This window comes from Dipteris shenzhenensis, chromosome 11 (assembly GCF_047967505.1).
Source record: "Dipteris shenzhenensis isolate YYH24624 ecotype China chromosome 11, Dip_SZ_1.0, whole genome shotgun sequence".
Lineage (NCBI taxonomy): Eukaryota > Viridiplantae > Streptophyta > Polypodiopsida > Gleicheniales > Dipteridaceae > Dipteris > Dipteris shenzhenensis.
The window spans coordinates 1872068-1887442 of record NC_141606.1 but is presented as its reverse complement, the minus strand read 5'-3'; the positions used below and the strand labels follow the sequence as shown (position 1 = coordinate 1887442).

The following is a 15375-nucleotide window of genomic DNA, read 5'->3' as shown; positions in this document are numbered from 1 at the left end:
TTGATTAACCACGATTCTTGTTCATGATGATAGTGGCTACTACTCACTTCTATGATAGCTTGTGTTGTAGTGTGTTTCCATACTGTTTCCTCACAATGTAACATTGACAAGCCCAGTAGAGATGAGGAGTTTTGCCTTGGAATCCTTGTAGTTCTCTTTGAAATACACAATAGATTTATAGTTTTCATACATTCAATTTCTTTCTTCTATTTCAATTTATAATATTTGTGACATTTCTAGTATTTGACTTTGATTCCGATGTATCCTACTTATCCATAGGTGCTTATATATCATTCGAAAAGTCAAGCCAGACGGCTCTTGTGGTGCAAAGACTCATCCATGCTTAAGGAAGGACTCTAGGAGAGAACCAAAACCTACGATTTTTCCAAAAAAGAAAGAATGTCATTGTGAATGGACTTGGAATCACTATGAAGGAAGAAGCACAATGGAGGAGGAGTAAACCCTTGTCTAGAAAATTGGATGGCTAGGCTCAGTGCACATGTGACCCGGGTTGCGTCGTTGGATGCACAATAGCATTGTGCACATGTATTGTTAAAGAGGGTGCACCCTCAGTCTCAAACTAGCACCTTAGTTTGGAAAAGTACAAAACAAAGCACCTCTATGCTAGTTGATGGAGACCGGCAACGGTAGGTCAAGGAGGGAGAGAAACCACCACTTGGAGGTTGTTTGGGCTAGAACATGGGGCAAAGGGGGCTAGACGTACAGCCCTAGTTGCCCATTTGGAGTGGCAACACAACCCCTAAAACTCATGTGAACAATTATCCCCATAAAGAGGTGTTTAAAATGGACATGGAGTCTGCAGCTATTGTATAGTCTAGCGGGGCACAAACTGCCTCGTGTGTCCCACTTGTTGAGGGAGGGGTACACATAATAGTTACACCCCCCCTCGTACTAGTCTCTCAATCTCCGGCTTGACTCTCCATAGGAACTTCACAAGTGAGTGAATGCTTTTGTCCAACCTCTCACCACACTTTCTTTTCAGACTCCTTAGGTCTTCTCTTGACATTAGCTTGCAAAATGTGTCTTACTTCGTAGCACCGCAAATAAATCTCATGCTAGCTTTTTCCCAACCATCTCCACGTATGACAAGGGGCTATCCTCCTTGTCCTCTTTTGTGTTGGCAAGGGTCTACCACCTACCTCCTTTACCTCCCTTCCCTCATGATCTTCCTCAACCATCGAGGCGGCCTCCTTGCTTGCCTCGAGAAAAGCGCCCTCAGAATCTTCACACCTTAATCACACAATGTGGTAGGCATGTAGCAAGGCCCTCTTACCTTAGAACTTTTGGCAAAGTTCAGGTAGGGAAGGCAATTGGATGGGCAACGGAAGGCAATTGGATGTTGGCAGAGTTGATCAAACTATACAGGTAGGCAAGGTTCGGTAGGAGGTGGGTATCCAATAAAACTGTAGAACATTGCTTCTCGGACTTGCATCTAAACACGTGCTCCCCTACTTCCATGCCCCATCAAAGTCACTGGGGCTCGGAGGGAGGATCTCGGCCGTTAGATCAAGCTACCATAAAGATCAAACACTTTGCAATTCGCCCATCACATCATACTTAAGCCCTTATGACATGGTGGGAAAAAGATTTTAGTGGGAAAAGTCAATTCCCCATGCTGAATATCATAATGTTTGGTGGAAATGTGGAGTAGATGTCAACCTTTAAAAGCTTCACTAATTCCCTTTTCCCACAAATCAAGAGCTCCTTGGTTTTGTGGGAAAAAAATGGGAAAAAAAGGTGGGGGACCACATGCCACCTTGGCATTAAAGTTTCCATCTCCCACAAAACTCCCACCATGTCATAAGGCCTTTAGCCCACCACATCCTGGTTGGAGGGAAAGTGCCTTGGTAGCACTTTCCTAGGAGGGAAGCCTCGGGAAAGCGACGAGCGGCTGGTAGGCCGCGAGCCTCATTTCCAGATGGCCTCTCGACCGGAAAAGTGTGACCAACGACCGTCGATAGTTAATTAGAGTTTTACGGGGATTTTACTTTGCCACCATTGGGTTTGTTGTTGCCACATGGTGGACTACTCCTGCTGTCAGAGTTGGGAGGTTGATGTGGCACAGCGCGAGTGGAGCAAACTTTTGTGCGGTCAAACTGCGATGGTGATGTGGTGTTGCCATAGAGAATATTTGTAGTAATTATATGGAGCGAGGTTTCATCGGTATTAGAGCTCAGATCGAGCCCTTTCGTAAGAGGCTTACGATCCAAGTTAATTGAGAATGCTTGACGCGTCTGAAGAGCGGGGATGGATTAGCGTGTAAATCAGACGAAAGGATTTACGTACTCTATCTAGTCCACTCCTCTTCTCTCCTCCCTTGGACTAGGTTAGATCTAATTTTTCACCCATGACATGGTTAGCGTGCATGAAGTGCCATTACTATTGTAACATCTCCGGCTAAATAATTGAAAGTCTGTCGCTAAACCTGCGTTCCAAGCTTTACCTCGGCGTTTGCTCACATGGATAAGCGCATGCTGGCAGGCACAGTCATTATTATCTGGGCAGCTGCTCTTCAGGTCAGGTCCAGCTTCCGTTCATTATATTTGTATAGAGGCCATGATGCCGTTTTATGCATCCAAAGCAAATGAAAATCGGTTTATGAGGCTAAAAGCAGCAGCCCGTGCCGTCATTTCGAACGTTATTATTTGGACAAGCTCCACGGGCACATCTCCCATGACCAGAGCTCTTGTGGCCTCGACAGACAATCGTTTCATAGTTATTGGGGAACGCCGTTCTAGAGCATTAGGGCAAGGGAAACGGCCCTCTTACAACGCCACTTGTGCACCCCAAATCTCGTAATGCCTGGGAATAGTGTTCCAGAAGGTTTTCGGAAGGCTGTTCCCAGGCAATCCAGGTTCTAGGATGCACAGGCGTATGAGGGTTCTGGATTTCAGGAGGCTCCTTTTGATCATGTACTTTACTCTTGAGTTCAACCTTTTTTTAATCGAGGGCTGAGGACCCTAAGTACCCTTTTTTGCATATTTCATATTTATACGCTCTACGATCTATTGTGAAAAACACGAAATGCTCTGCCTCAATCGGACAGAGACGTCTCCCTTAATCCTGGCGAAACCGCCAATCGGTTACAACTGTGGGCGTTGCCACGTAGGCTGCCATGCTAGCGTGGTTATCCCCTTTAATCCCGTCTGTAACCGGCCTTCAAGAAACTACAGGGGAGTAATCCTCGTCTGATTGAAGCTTGCATTGTGGCTATTTATGAGGTTTATTATTGAGTACTTCAACCACTTAACAATACTTAGAAATAAACTTCAACAACAACAATGGGGAGGCTAGAATGCCCCTGCTCAGTGAACACAGTACACAATACACCCACTAGCCCCAAATGCCTTGGCGTCCCTTTCGATATTTATTTAATGCTTCTGAATGGAAATGCTTTACACCACACTATTCCTCTCTGCAAATCCTCTGATTATCCTTTGGGCATCTATTCCACAGTGCACCACTAGAATCCAACTGGCAAGGCAATCTTAGGCATCCACTTCTGACTTTACCCAACAGAAAGGCATCCAAGCATCCAAACCACCAGCAAAGTGTGCTCAAACCAGCCTCAAGGCTTTCACATGCGTCACACTGACCCTCTAGCCTTTCCCCAGGCACACCCTTTCCTTACGAGTGTTAGAAATTGACCAACAGAGGGTACACAGCAGAAGACTGGTAGAATAGCTCAAGAGCTCACATAGTGTGGTGTGGGGTGTGGAATCACAAACTTCTTAAACTTATGTGCACAGGATAGATGTGCAGACTCATCAATGGACAATGAACCAGCTAGATATAGATGACACCAAAATAATATATTTCCGTCCAAAGCTATGGACACAATACAAAAGAGATAGATCCAGAGTCCCACCAATGGTGTGGTCCTTTGATCTTACCACAAGGTACTTCTCCTTTTTGCTGGTTATCTCTAGACTCGAGCCGGCGTGCTCCACCTCGAGTGTCTGTAGACTTTTCGTCCAGAACGATCCTCGCCACCTTGCTGTCTGGAAACCAGCCTAGGTGGGTTGCCACTCAAGCTCAGTTTGCAGCTCCTTCAGCATCACCTTCACCTCCTATGGATAGGCCCAAGGCTTGCCTTCTTGCTGCTCTTGTCTGCTGTCAGAGGGCTGCTCTAGATGATGTCAAATAGGCCTAAGGCCTTTGCTTTTATAGGCTCCCAAGGGATGGGAAAACCTACGGACCCAGCAGCCTTTAATGAACTGCTGGTCGGTTCTCTTCCTCCCGTTGGCCGACTTGGTCTACCACAAAATGCCCCTTTTGGGGCTCTCTTTTCCAAGGCCTTTGGCCCACACGTCAAGGGCTTTAGCCCTCCTTTCAAGGTAGGGTCCCAGCCCCTTCTGTCTGCCTATATAAGGCTTGGTTGGCTGGCTCCAACCAGCCCAACCAGCCCTCTAAGATGGCCGATGTAACCGGCCTTTGACAGACAAAGGGCAGTGTAACTGACTCTATTATCTCACAAATCTGAAATACAGCCAACTTGAACCATTGCCATTGCCCACAAACAAAACTTAGAGCTTATAACTTCACTGCACAGCATCATTGAACCATTTAAGACAAGGGAGGCTAGATTGCTTCAAAAACGACTTTTGCCAGCAAGTCGGATGGCTGAGATGGTGATCTCAAAATGCGATGTGGAAATGGAGGGAAGTCCTAGAGCAGAACAGATGCAGATTCAGCTAGCGGGATCTTCTCAAAGGTCAGTACCTGTTTTGTTATGTGTGTCTGTTGCTAAGCTAGTAACTAGTGTACCTGATAACGTCCTGTCAAAGCCCGCAGCAATGGCGTATACAACCTTTAATGATACGGAGTTAATTAAGATGAAAGGGCAAGTAGCCAATCATGATGTCATTGTGTTGTTTGATTCAGCGTCAACGCACAATGTAATTAACTCCAAGCTTGTAAAGAGGCTAAAATTAAAGACTAGCCCATCTGACTATGCATATACAGTCAGAATGGTAGACGGGAGTTCAAATGAAGTAAGGGACCAAAGGGTTACCCAGTTGGAGCTTCGAATTCAGGAGTATGGAGAGAAGCTTGATTTTGAAATGACAAAGCTTGCTCATGCAGACATAGCCATGGGTAAGGCTTGGCATTCTAGGAAGAATCCAGCCATAGATTGGAAAAAGCACATTTATCAATTCAAGATGAATGATGTATTGTATGTCTTATGAGGTGAAAAAGATATATCTCAAGGACCGTTGATTTCCGTAACGTAATGGAAATTCGAAAAGCTCAAGAAGAGTTTTTGTTTCTTCGTACAGCATCGGTAGAGCCGATTGATGGTTCTTCGGCTAGCACTGATGCTACCCAAAATGGAGAGATGGCCAAGCTGGCTGATCAAATAGCATAGGAATTCTCTGATTGTTTTAGGGATGAGTTGCCTTGTGAGTTACCTCCAGAGCGGAATGTTAAGCATAAGATTGAACTACTCCCGGGGGCAGAACCTGTAAATAGACCTCCCTATAGGTTAAGTTTTACTGAAGAAGGGGACAACTGGAAGAATACCTCAAGTTGGGGCAGATTCAACCCAGTTTCTCACCTTTTTCTTCGCCAGTGATTTAAAAAAAAAAGAAAGATGATACTTTTCGCCTCTGTATAGATTACAGAGCATTGAATAATATCACTAGTAAGCACAGGTATATCGGATCGATGATTTGCTAGATGCGTTACATGGGGCCGTAATTTTTAGTAAGATAGATCTTAAATGTGGCTACCATCAGATCCGTATTAGAGCCGAGGATGTGCATAAAACCGCTTTTAGAAGCAGATTTGGACATTATGATTTTTTGGTAATGCCGTTTGGACTTACCAATGCTCCAGCTACATTCATCATGCTTATGAACGATTTACTACGTTCATATATTGGGAAGTTTGTAGTACATTTTATTGACGATATTTTGGTATTCAGTAAAAGTATTACTGAGCATTACAAACACTTAAGAATAGTGTTCAGTACTTTGAGGAAAGCCAGTCTTTATGTAAATAAAAAGAAAACCGTACTGTGTATGGTAAGACTTGAATATTTAGGATTCATTATTACTCACGAGGGGGTAGAAATGGATCCAAAGAAAGTGGCTGCGATACTGACTTGGCCAATCCCTCAGAGTTTGACCGCTTTGTGATCATTCTTGGGATTTGTCCAATTTTATCGAAGGCATATCAAAGGATATTCCGAAATAGTATCGCCATTGACTGATCTGACCTCATATAAAGTACCTTTTATATGGGGACAAAATCAACAAGAGAGTTTTAATACCATAAAACAAGCTGTGGTCTCAAGACGGGTGTTAAAAATAGTTGATGCCCAGAAACCGTTTTTCCTTGAAACCGATGCAAGTGGCATTGTGGTAGGAGCAGTTCTCCTCCAAGAGGGAAGGCCAGTACCCAAAGATTCGAATAGTGAAATCCAGAAGTGACTGGTAAACTTAGGATCTCTGTCGGATATGATATTCTTGGGTAATCCATGGTGTCGGAAGATGTGTTGTATAAAAAGTTTGGCTATGTCCGGGGCCTGTGCACTGCTTTTGCAAGCAACAAAGTGTGCCATTTTGGACAAGCGATCAACAATTACCATAATCTGAGTGTTACCTCTAGAGGATCGTGGTAGTGTTGTAATGAAATCCATGGAAATACTTTCCCACCTTTCAGTTGGAACTGGAAGAGGCTGAAGAAGTCCTGTTGGAAGTCGTCGACGTGCTTTCATTTGTTGACATGATAAACAAGATGTAACCATGTTGATGACATCTCTTTTCATCTGAGGCCAGTAGTATGTTGCACTGAGTAACCGATAAGTCTTATTGATGCCTGGATGGGCAGCATAAGGAACTACATGATGCTCTTTTAACAAAAGACGTCGAACATCCTTGTCATGTGGTACACAGACGCGATCTTGATAATACAGAAGGTCGTCCGTATAAGAATAGGATGAGAAAATCTTCTGTTCGGAAGTCGAAGGTTGATCGTTGGAAAGCACCTGTACTGCGGTGCCGAAGTCTTTATCATTGAAATACTTTCCTTTGAATGAATTCGGAACATCCACAGATAATGTAGAGATTACCATGGCTGATGCTAGAGGTAGCCTGCTGAGAGCATCTGCAACTACATTGCGTAGTCCTGGTATGTACTCAGTGGTCATGTGAAAGTTGGCCAAAAACTCAACCCAGCGTGCTTGTCGAGCGTTCATGACTGGCTGAGTTAAAGATGTACTTTAAAGAGTGGTGGTCTGTTTTGACCACAGAGTCGGCACCCATGAGATAATGTTTCCAAGAGCGATAAGCATGTACAACAGCAAGAAACTCCTTATCATATACCGGATATCGGGTTTGGATATCAGAATGTTTATGGCTGTCAAAAGCAATCATGACCTCAAATGGAAGATTTGGGTCAGCAATAGCCATAACTGGTGTGGTAGTGAGTGCTTGCTTGAGTTGTTGGAAACTATACTCTGTTTCGGGAAGCCACTGAAAAATTGCTGTGCTTTTCAATAATTCGGACATAGGAGCTGCGATTTCGGAAAACTGATAGACCTTTGTATGGTAAAAGTTTGCCAATCCGAGAAAAGAGCGGACATCATGAACATTCTTAGGAGTAGGCCAGTTTTGGATTACCTCGACCTTCTTGGGATCCACAGAGATACCTTGAGCTGAAATAACATGTCCCAAATATTCAAGTTGGGTCTTGAAGAACTCACTCTTCTCAATGTTGATGTAGAGAGAATTTGCGCGGAGAACTTCAAAAACTTGGTGAAGATGTTGTTTGTGCTCATGTAGGGATCTGCTAAAAACGAGGATGTCATCGAGGTAAACGATGATGAACTTATCGAGGAAAGGCCTGAAGATGTCGTTCATTAATGTCATGAATGTGGCCGGGGCATTGTTTAACCCAAAAGGCATGACCAAACATTCATAGTGTCCATACTTTGTTCGAAAAGCTGTCTTGTACTCATCGCCTTCTCGTATACGAATTTGATGATAACCGGAACGAAGATCAATCTTGGAGAATTGTGTTGCATGTAGAAGTTGATCGAAGAGGTCATCAATGCGAGGCAATGGATACTTGTTTTTGATAGTGAGCTTGTTGAGGGCTCGGTAGTCGATGCAGAGGCGCATAGACTTGTTCTTTTTTTCCACAAGTAGTACAGGAGATCTGAAAGGGCTGCGACTGGGCCGAATGTGACCTTTGTCGAGTAGCTCGGTGACCTGTCTTTGGATTTCTTCATTTTGAGTGTAAGAAACCCGATAAGGAGGTTTCGACGGTGGATTACTGCCGGGAATAAGTTCGATTGGGTGATCCACTGGTCGTCGAGGTGGTAACTGCTTTGGCAATTCCTGTGGAAAAAGATCCAGGTAAGGCTGGAAAAAAGGTTGGTTGAGGTATTCAGGAGGATCCTTAGCTGGTGTCTCCTCGACTGCCGTAACCAACAGAAGTGAAGTCTTTGCTTGGCGTTTACGAACCCACTTCTTGACTTGTAGGGCAGAGGCAACTGGGGTTGAAGGAGAATCCCTAGAACCAGTTAGCTCAATAAGTTTTCCCTGGTGGACAAACTGGATAGTATGGCTGCGAAAACTGATTGATGGATCATAGTCGTAGAGCCATTGTTGTCCGAGTATGACATCGTACCGAGAAAGAGGCATAATGTCGAAGTTCAACTTGTCCGTATAATGTTGGATGCGAAAAGACAAGTTTTTAATCCTGGTGTTGCACAAGAAAGTTGTTCCATTTGCGAGTTCAATCTGATAGTCCATGAGACTAGGACTGGTGGTCAACCGAAGTTTTTCGTCCACAGAACTGGCTAGGAAATTATGACTTCCAAGCACGATCAAAACTTCGACAGTTGGAGCAAATGGGTTCCCTGTCTTCTTATATCTCTCAGTTCACCACATTGGTGCTAGAGATTGATGGTTTAACTGAGGATGATCGCCTTCATGCTTTCATCTTAGGCCTTCAACCCTCGTTACGCATTGATGTTCTTAAAGCCAATATCACCACCACAGATGGCGCTATTGCTTACGCAGAGCGCATTACAGATTTCCTAAACACAGGGAAGCAGAGTGCTAATCGCACACAGAACTCTTCTATGGCCAAAGGTGCTCGCCCTCAAGAAAACACCAGGTTTCGCAAAAACTTCGGTAATCAAGGTCAACGACAGTCTCAAGATCCCCAGAAGCCTCAGAAATCATTTGCTGGATTCCAACAGAAGCACTCCCCCAAGGATCGTGTTTCTTCTTCTTCACAAAGTCATTACCGACAGCCCCAACATAAAGGTGCGGCCACTGACAAGAAGAACAACTCCAGCTCAAAAGGACTTTGTACCATCTGTACAGGTGACCATAGATGGTTCGATTGTCCCAAGCGACCAAAGCAAAATTCTAATATGGAACCTAGCACTTCCCCAAAAGAAGATGCTACCTCAGCACAAGACAAGAAAGGCAAAGCTGTTCGAATGGCGAATACCATCCACTTGAGCCTTGCCAGCAACCCCGAACCTTCCCTGGCCACTCAAGTACTTTGTGTTCAAGGATCGATTCGTGGAACAACAGTCACCATCCTCATCGACAGTGGCTGTTCCGCATTGGCAGGTACAAACTGCTTACGGAGCACGTGTTCAAAACGTTCCCAAGTTAACACACTTTTTCCGTCCTTTAAGCGTCTTTGCCACCATAGAAATGCTGTATCCTTTAGGAGGGAGGCTGCCAAGGCGATCTTTTTTGCCTTCCGTGAGGTCAACAGTGTCAAAATACATGCGCATTTTAGCGAGCCATTGGTCAACAGTTCGGCGATTACGTTGACCAGTGTAGGCTTCCGGAAGTTTGACGTCAAGTCGCTTTGTTTTGGAAGCTTGAAGTAATCGGTAGAGAGTACGCAGTTCAGTATTTTCTACCTCTGGTGGGAAAGAGTCCGCATCGTCGTCGGGTTGCGTCACGTTGTCCTCTGTATGTGCTGGACTTCGAGAATCTTGGAGTTGTTGAACTTTTTGAACCAGATCGGAGATGCTGTCCTGAAGCTGAGATATTTGAAGTTGCAATAGAGATTCACTTTGGATGTTGCCTTCAGGGGTCTTTTTGGGACTTGATTCTTTAATCTCGGGAGAGGCTTCACGCGAGCGGTGCGACATGTCGGAAATCCCTGTGAGAGAGGCGCGAACTTGCGCTCTAGTTTGTACCATCCCTGAAAGAGGATTCGGGCTGCTCCCTGAGGTTGCTCATATTGGAGGGGGCAGGCGAGGCAGGATGGAACCACCCGTGGAAATCTGGTAAGGGAGGTCCTGTCGGAGGTAACACTGGAGATTCTGAAAAAGGTGTTACTGCTCGTGATAAGACAGGGGTAGGTAGCAGAGTCCACGGATCTGAAGAAGGGTAAGGAGCTGCTGTCGGAAGAGGAGGATATCCAGGGGAGGGAGTGCCTTCAGGATGTAAATACTGACCCTGGGGATGCCGAATGTGAAGGGTAAAACTCTCTCCAAAAATGAACAGCAAACTCCTGAGGAATATCGTGTTCTGGATATCTTCGTGTCTCGTGGAACACAACCTGTACTGTGCTGAGGAAATAATGTAATTGAGGTGCCTCACGCAGAAGGTAGAGGATGTGATCCAAATCACTCGGAGGGCACGTGACACAGAAGACCCAAGATGCAAAGGCTCCAAAATGGGCTGGCTGTGCAATTTGAACACGATATTGTGTAGTAGCAGGTGCCTGAGGTGTCCTTGAATGGCCGGGTGAATTACCAGGGGTTTCCATGCTTTAATGTGGATTCTTTCATTTGCTGTAATTTGTTAAAAAGAATCCTGAAAAAGCAGATTGGAAAGACTCCACCTGGCAATACTTTAATCTGCCAAGTGATTGCGTAGAAGAAGGCTGCAAATCGTTGTCCGGAGGTCCATGTTGCAGTGTTTTGCGAGGAGTGCTCGAGGCTGGTCTGGTCCGGGCTGTCAACGGGCTGTCTTCATTGCAAGAAATGTGGCAACTGGTGCTGAATTGGCAGGGTGTAAATGGCGAAACAAGGAGAGGGCAGCAGACTGTCAGGAAAGCTGGTATCCAGGGCTGCAAATGAGGAGTGGACTGTCAGCGAAAATGGCGAGGCAAGGGCTGGCTGGCAGCGCAAATGACGAAACAGGGCCGGGCAGCGTAAGCTGAAGGAATCTGTGCTGTCCGTACGACGGGTACGGGACAGGCTGTACGGCATGTACGGCAGGCAGCAAAAATCGTACGAAATGTACGGCAGGGGAGTACGGCTGATTGCGCAGCGTACGGCTGGCTGCGAAGAGGCGCGAAATGGCGCAGGAGGGTACGGCCGTACGGCTGACGTAGGCTTTGCGCAGGCTGGCTGTCCAGGAATTCGTACGTTGCGGTTTTTTTTTTTTGGCTGAATGTTGCGACGATTCGTTGGGCTGCCTAAAGGGTTATTTGCCCCAAATTAATTTGGGGGTTTAGTTAACCCTAGGGTAGTTAGGTTAAATTTAGGGGTAGGGGATGGGTTTAATTTTTGTCCCTTTTTACCCCTCTAGGTACCCTTTTGTAGGTACTTGGGCCTAGGAGGTGTGCCTATTCGAAGGGGTGTGACCCTTGGAATAGGTGCACCTGTTCATGAGGGGATGTGTCCCTATTGTTAAAAGGGGTGCGACCCTGCATGAGTAGGTATGTCCCTTTGCCCACGATGGGGTTTGTCCCATGAGTGAGGAGTCGAGACTCGTCACCAAAAGGTGTGTCCCATGGTGGAAAAGGCGCGTCCCTTGGTTTTGGGACAGCCCAAGCACCTTAAAGGACACGATTTTGGTCGTGTCCATTCACATCAACTTGTGATGTGAGGGAGATGGAGAGGCCAAGATGACTTTAGGCGTTTAAAAATTTTACGCTCATCCTCTCCATCTCTTCCATGCACTATGTGCACGGATGTCCTTCTAGCGGCAAAAATGTATCAGATCAGCGCTAGAAGGTGGGGGGCATTTCCTACAGGCAGGAGCGAATTTTGCTCTGATACCACTGTAAGAAATCCTAGAATTACTATATTTAGAACTGTGCTAAGGAACAGAAAAGAGACTGAGATAGCAGAGAACAAGGAATAACTGTATTGCTTGAATGTCTGTAGGGTGGATGTGATTGTCATCCATACAATTTGGCCTCTCTTATATAGAGAGTGAAGAGTCACACATGAAAAGGTGTGTACTCCAAAGGGTATGTGCATGAAGAGGTGTGTACCCCTTGTGAAGGGTGTGACCCTTGATGAGAGGGTACATTACAATAGGAATGTCTCTTCATTAGAATGTCTCTTGTGAAGGGTTATGCCTCATTAGGAAGTGTCCCGTCGAAAGGGCAAGTGTCCCGTCGAAAGGTCATACCCTTCCACAAGTGTCCATTCATTAAACCATCCATAAGTCTAGAAAGAGAAAGGAATACGTCACAGATCGTGACATGAAGAGGATGAAGAGATCGACATCTTTGCTACTAAACCACACAGCAAAGTCGAACAAACGCAGATCTCTGAACGCACCTGACTGATCCTGAGTCACCCTCCTTCTCACAAGGGCACTGTCCTCCAGTCATGGAAGTTGATTCCCAAGAGCTTCTGAATCACGGTTGTCCTTCAACAAGGTCCCTACCTTCAGGCTCCCACACGTGTGAGCCTCCTACATGGGCTCTGATACCATGTTAGAAATCGACCAACAGAGGGTACGCACAGCGGAAGACTGATGGAATAGACACAGTGTGGTGTGGGACATGGAATCGCAAACTTCTTAAACTTATGTGCACAGGATAGATGTGCAGACTCATCAATAGACAATGAACGAGCCAGATATAGAAGACACCAAAATAATATATTTCCATCCAAAGCTATGGACACAATACAATAGAGATAGATCCAGAGTCCCACCAATGGTGTGGTCCTCTGATCTTACCACAAGGTAGTTCTCCTATTTGCCGGTTATCTCTAGACTAGAGCCCACGTGCTCCACCTCGAGCGTCTGTAAACTTTCCATCCAAAACGATCCTCTCCACCTTGCTGTCTGAAAATGTTACGTCAACCATATTTGCGTAAAGCTGAGGCGGGAGACCAAGAGGGCTTGACAGTGCAACGGTGGACAATTAATGCCTAGTCAAAATAGATCTAGCATTCCAAGGGATGCCAAGAGAGGTTAAAAGGGTGAGAACCTTGGAAATGACACTTGGCATCCCGAGTAGTCCACATGGCATGCACGAGGCATGGGGAAGACTTTTAGAGAGAGGCTCCACAAAGGAAAGGCAGGAAGGATTTGAAGGGAGGACTCTGGTTAGTCGTGGTCGGGAGGAAAATGAAGAGAAGCCCTCTATGATTGAGGAGACGTATCATCAGAGCTCAGTTATGGTGATGACGATCCAGGTTCTGATTGAGGGAGGAACTGGGATCGCGTTGAGGCTATTGAGTTGGTAGACGGCCAGAGAGTGGCGTTTGGCATAGGAGAGCTGACAGAGAGCCGCTTGGGCTGTCGCATCCGAGCGCATTCCATTCGTGCTCTCAAATCACGTAAGCGTTGGCATTGAAGTCTTAGTCGGAAAAAACTTGGGATCACGTCATGGGTTGAGAGCTGGAGGGTCATCGCGCGTACTCGTTGGTGTCTCCATTGCGCAGGTTTTTGGTGGACACAGAGGGACTTACTACCTTATCCGATACGGCAATCTCCAACCCTGTGTTTCCCAAGGTTCGAGAAGAAAAACTGCATGCGAGCATTCTCTCAGAAGCCTTGAATGGTCTTCGATGGTGAAGACAAGAAAATTTGATGAATAGAAGGCTTTGGGAAATTTGTGTTCCTGCGGAAGTCGGTGACAACAACCATACAAGACTAAGCTCATGTCTACATACGGGGAGCGCACGGAATCACCTCCATAGCCAAGGTGTTTTGAGGTTGGAAACACATGCGGAGGAGAATTTGGGCAACCCGTGAAGGAGAAGAGCTCGAAGGTTGGCTGTCCTCAAATTCGAGCATACCTGCACAGAAAGCATAAGAGTAAAATTCAATGGCTCGGCGGCGAAGCGGCGAAATTGACGACGTGCACAAACAGACAAAGCTAAGGCTTTGTAAAAACCCACATCATCTAAGGCTACTTTAGCCTTTTTTAAGAAAGCCACCTCACCCCTCTCTTTTTACCCCTCTTCACCCAAGGTCCTAAAGTTCATTTCACCTCTTTTCTATCCAAGAATTATTAGCCTTGCCGATTTCAAGTAAAAGATTTATAATCGAATTGAGACATTCGAGATCGAGGGAAGCAAAAGAGCGGGATCGGGAAGCGATATCGTGAATTAAAAGAGCGTGAGGACGCGTCGATTTCAAAGACATATCCAAAACCTCGAACAAATATCAAGGAAGTGGGCATCATATTTCATTCTTTGACATAAAGCGCTTTGCTTTATAATTTTTGGAAAATACACATCTTTAAAATGACACCTCCAGAAAGGGATGATATGGTTAGAGAGGTCGAGGAAAGGGCTAGAAAAGGAAAAGCGATAGTTGGAGAGGAAACACATGAGGAGGTACAAATCGAGACTCTAGAGGATAACTTGGAAATGGAGGACATAGACTACGGTGATTATGGAATTCCGTATACGGAATTCACTAAACTTGAAACTTGAAACTTGAAACTTGAACGCAAAATATAGAAACACAACTAGGAGTTATCAGTGATATATTGAAAACCCTAGCTGAAGCTGTAACTAAGTTAGCCGATTCTCAATCGGTAACTATTACAGAAAAATCACCGATTCCTCTTAATCAAGTTGAGAGGTCCACCTCTCGACTTAGAGAAACCTCTAACATCCTTAAGGACTTAAAACCGCCAATTTTCAGTGGGGAGGAAAAGGAGTCTAATAAAGATGCGAGTAATACGTTCTTGCAAAAGTGGCAAGACTTCCATCGACTCAGGAATACTTCGTCTGAAAATCAAGTCGTGGAAGCAAGTCTTTCCCTTGGAAATAAAGCCTATAAATGGTGGATGAGCCTCAGGGAAAATGATAGAATTCCTAGGTATTGGACTGAGTTTGAACAAGCCTTCCTAAAAGAGTTTTTACCAAAAAATGAATTAGAAAGAGCGTGGGAGGCTTGGGACAATTGCACTATGGGTAAAAACACTCTAGTCCAGTACATAGCGAACTATAAGTTGAAGGGAATTGATGAATTCCAAAAGATAAGGGGTTCCGTGAGAGGTCTCAAAGATACTTATAAGGTTGAGGTGAAAAGAAATTCTCCTAAAACCTTGAGGAAGCCATTAAGTATGCCCAAATATATGATGATACAACGGGGAAATTCAAAGTTGGAACTTCAGAGCAAACAGGTTTTGTTCCAAAGTTCAACAAATTTCCCAATTTGA

At 45.3% G+C, this 15375-nt stretch overlaps 1 long non-coding RNA gene across 1 annotated transcript in view; it reads left to right on the top strand.

Annotated features, from left to right (window-relative positions):
- Positions 1-2262: 2262 nt before the first annotated feature.
- LOC147896470 (uncharacterized) overlaps positions 2263-15375 on the top strand; it is a 91630-nt gene continuing 78517 nt past the window's right edge. Inside the window, exon 1 of the long non-coding RNA XR_015541816.1 lies at positions 2263-2537. This is a non-coding gene — a long non-coding RNA (uncharacterized LOC147896470). The remainder of the gene's footprint in view (positions 2538-15375) is intronic.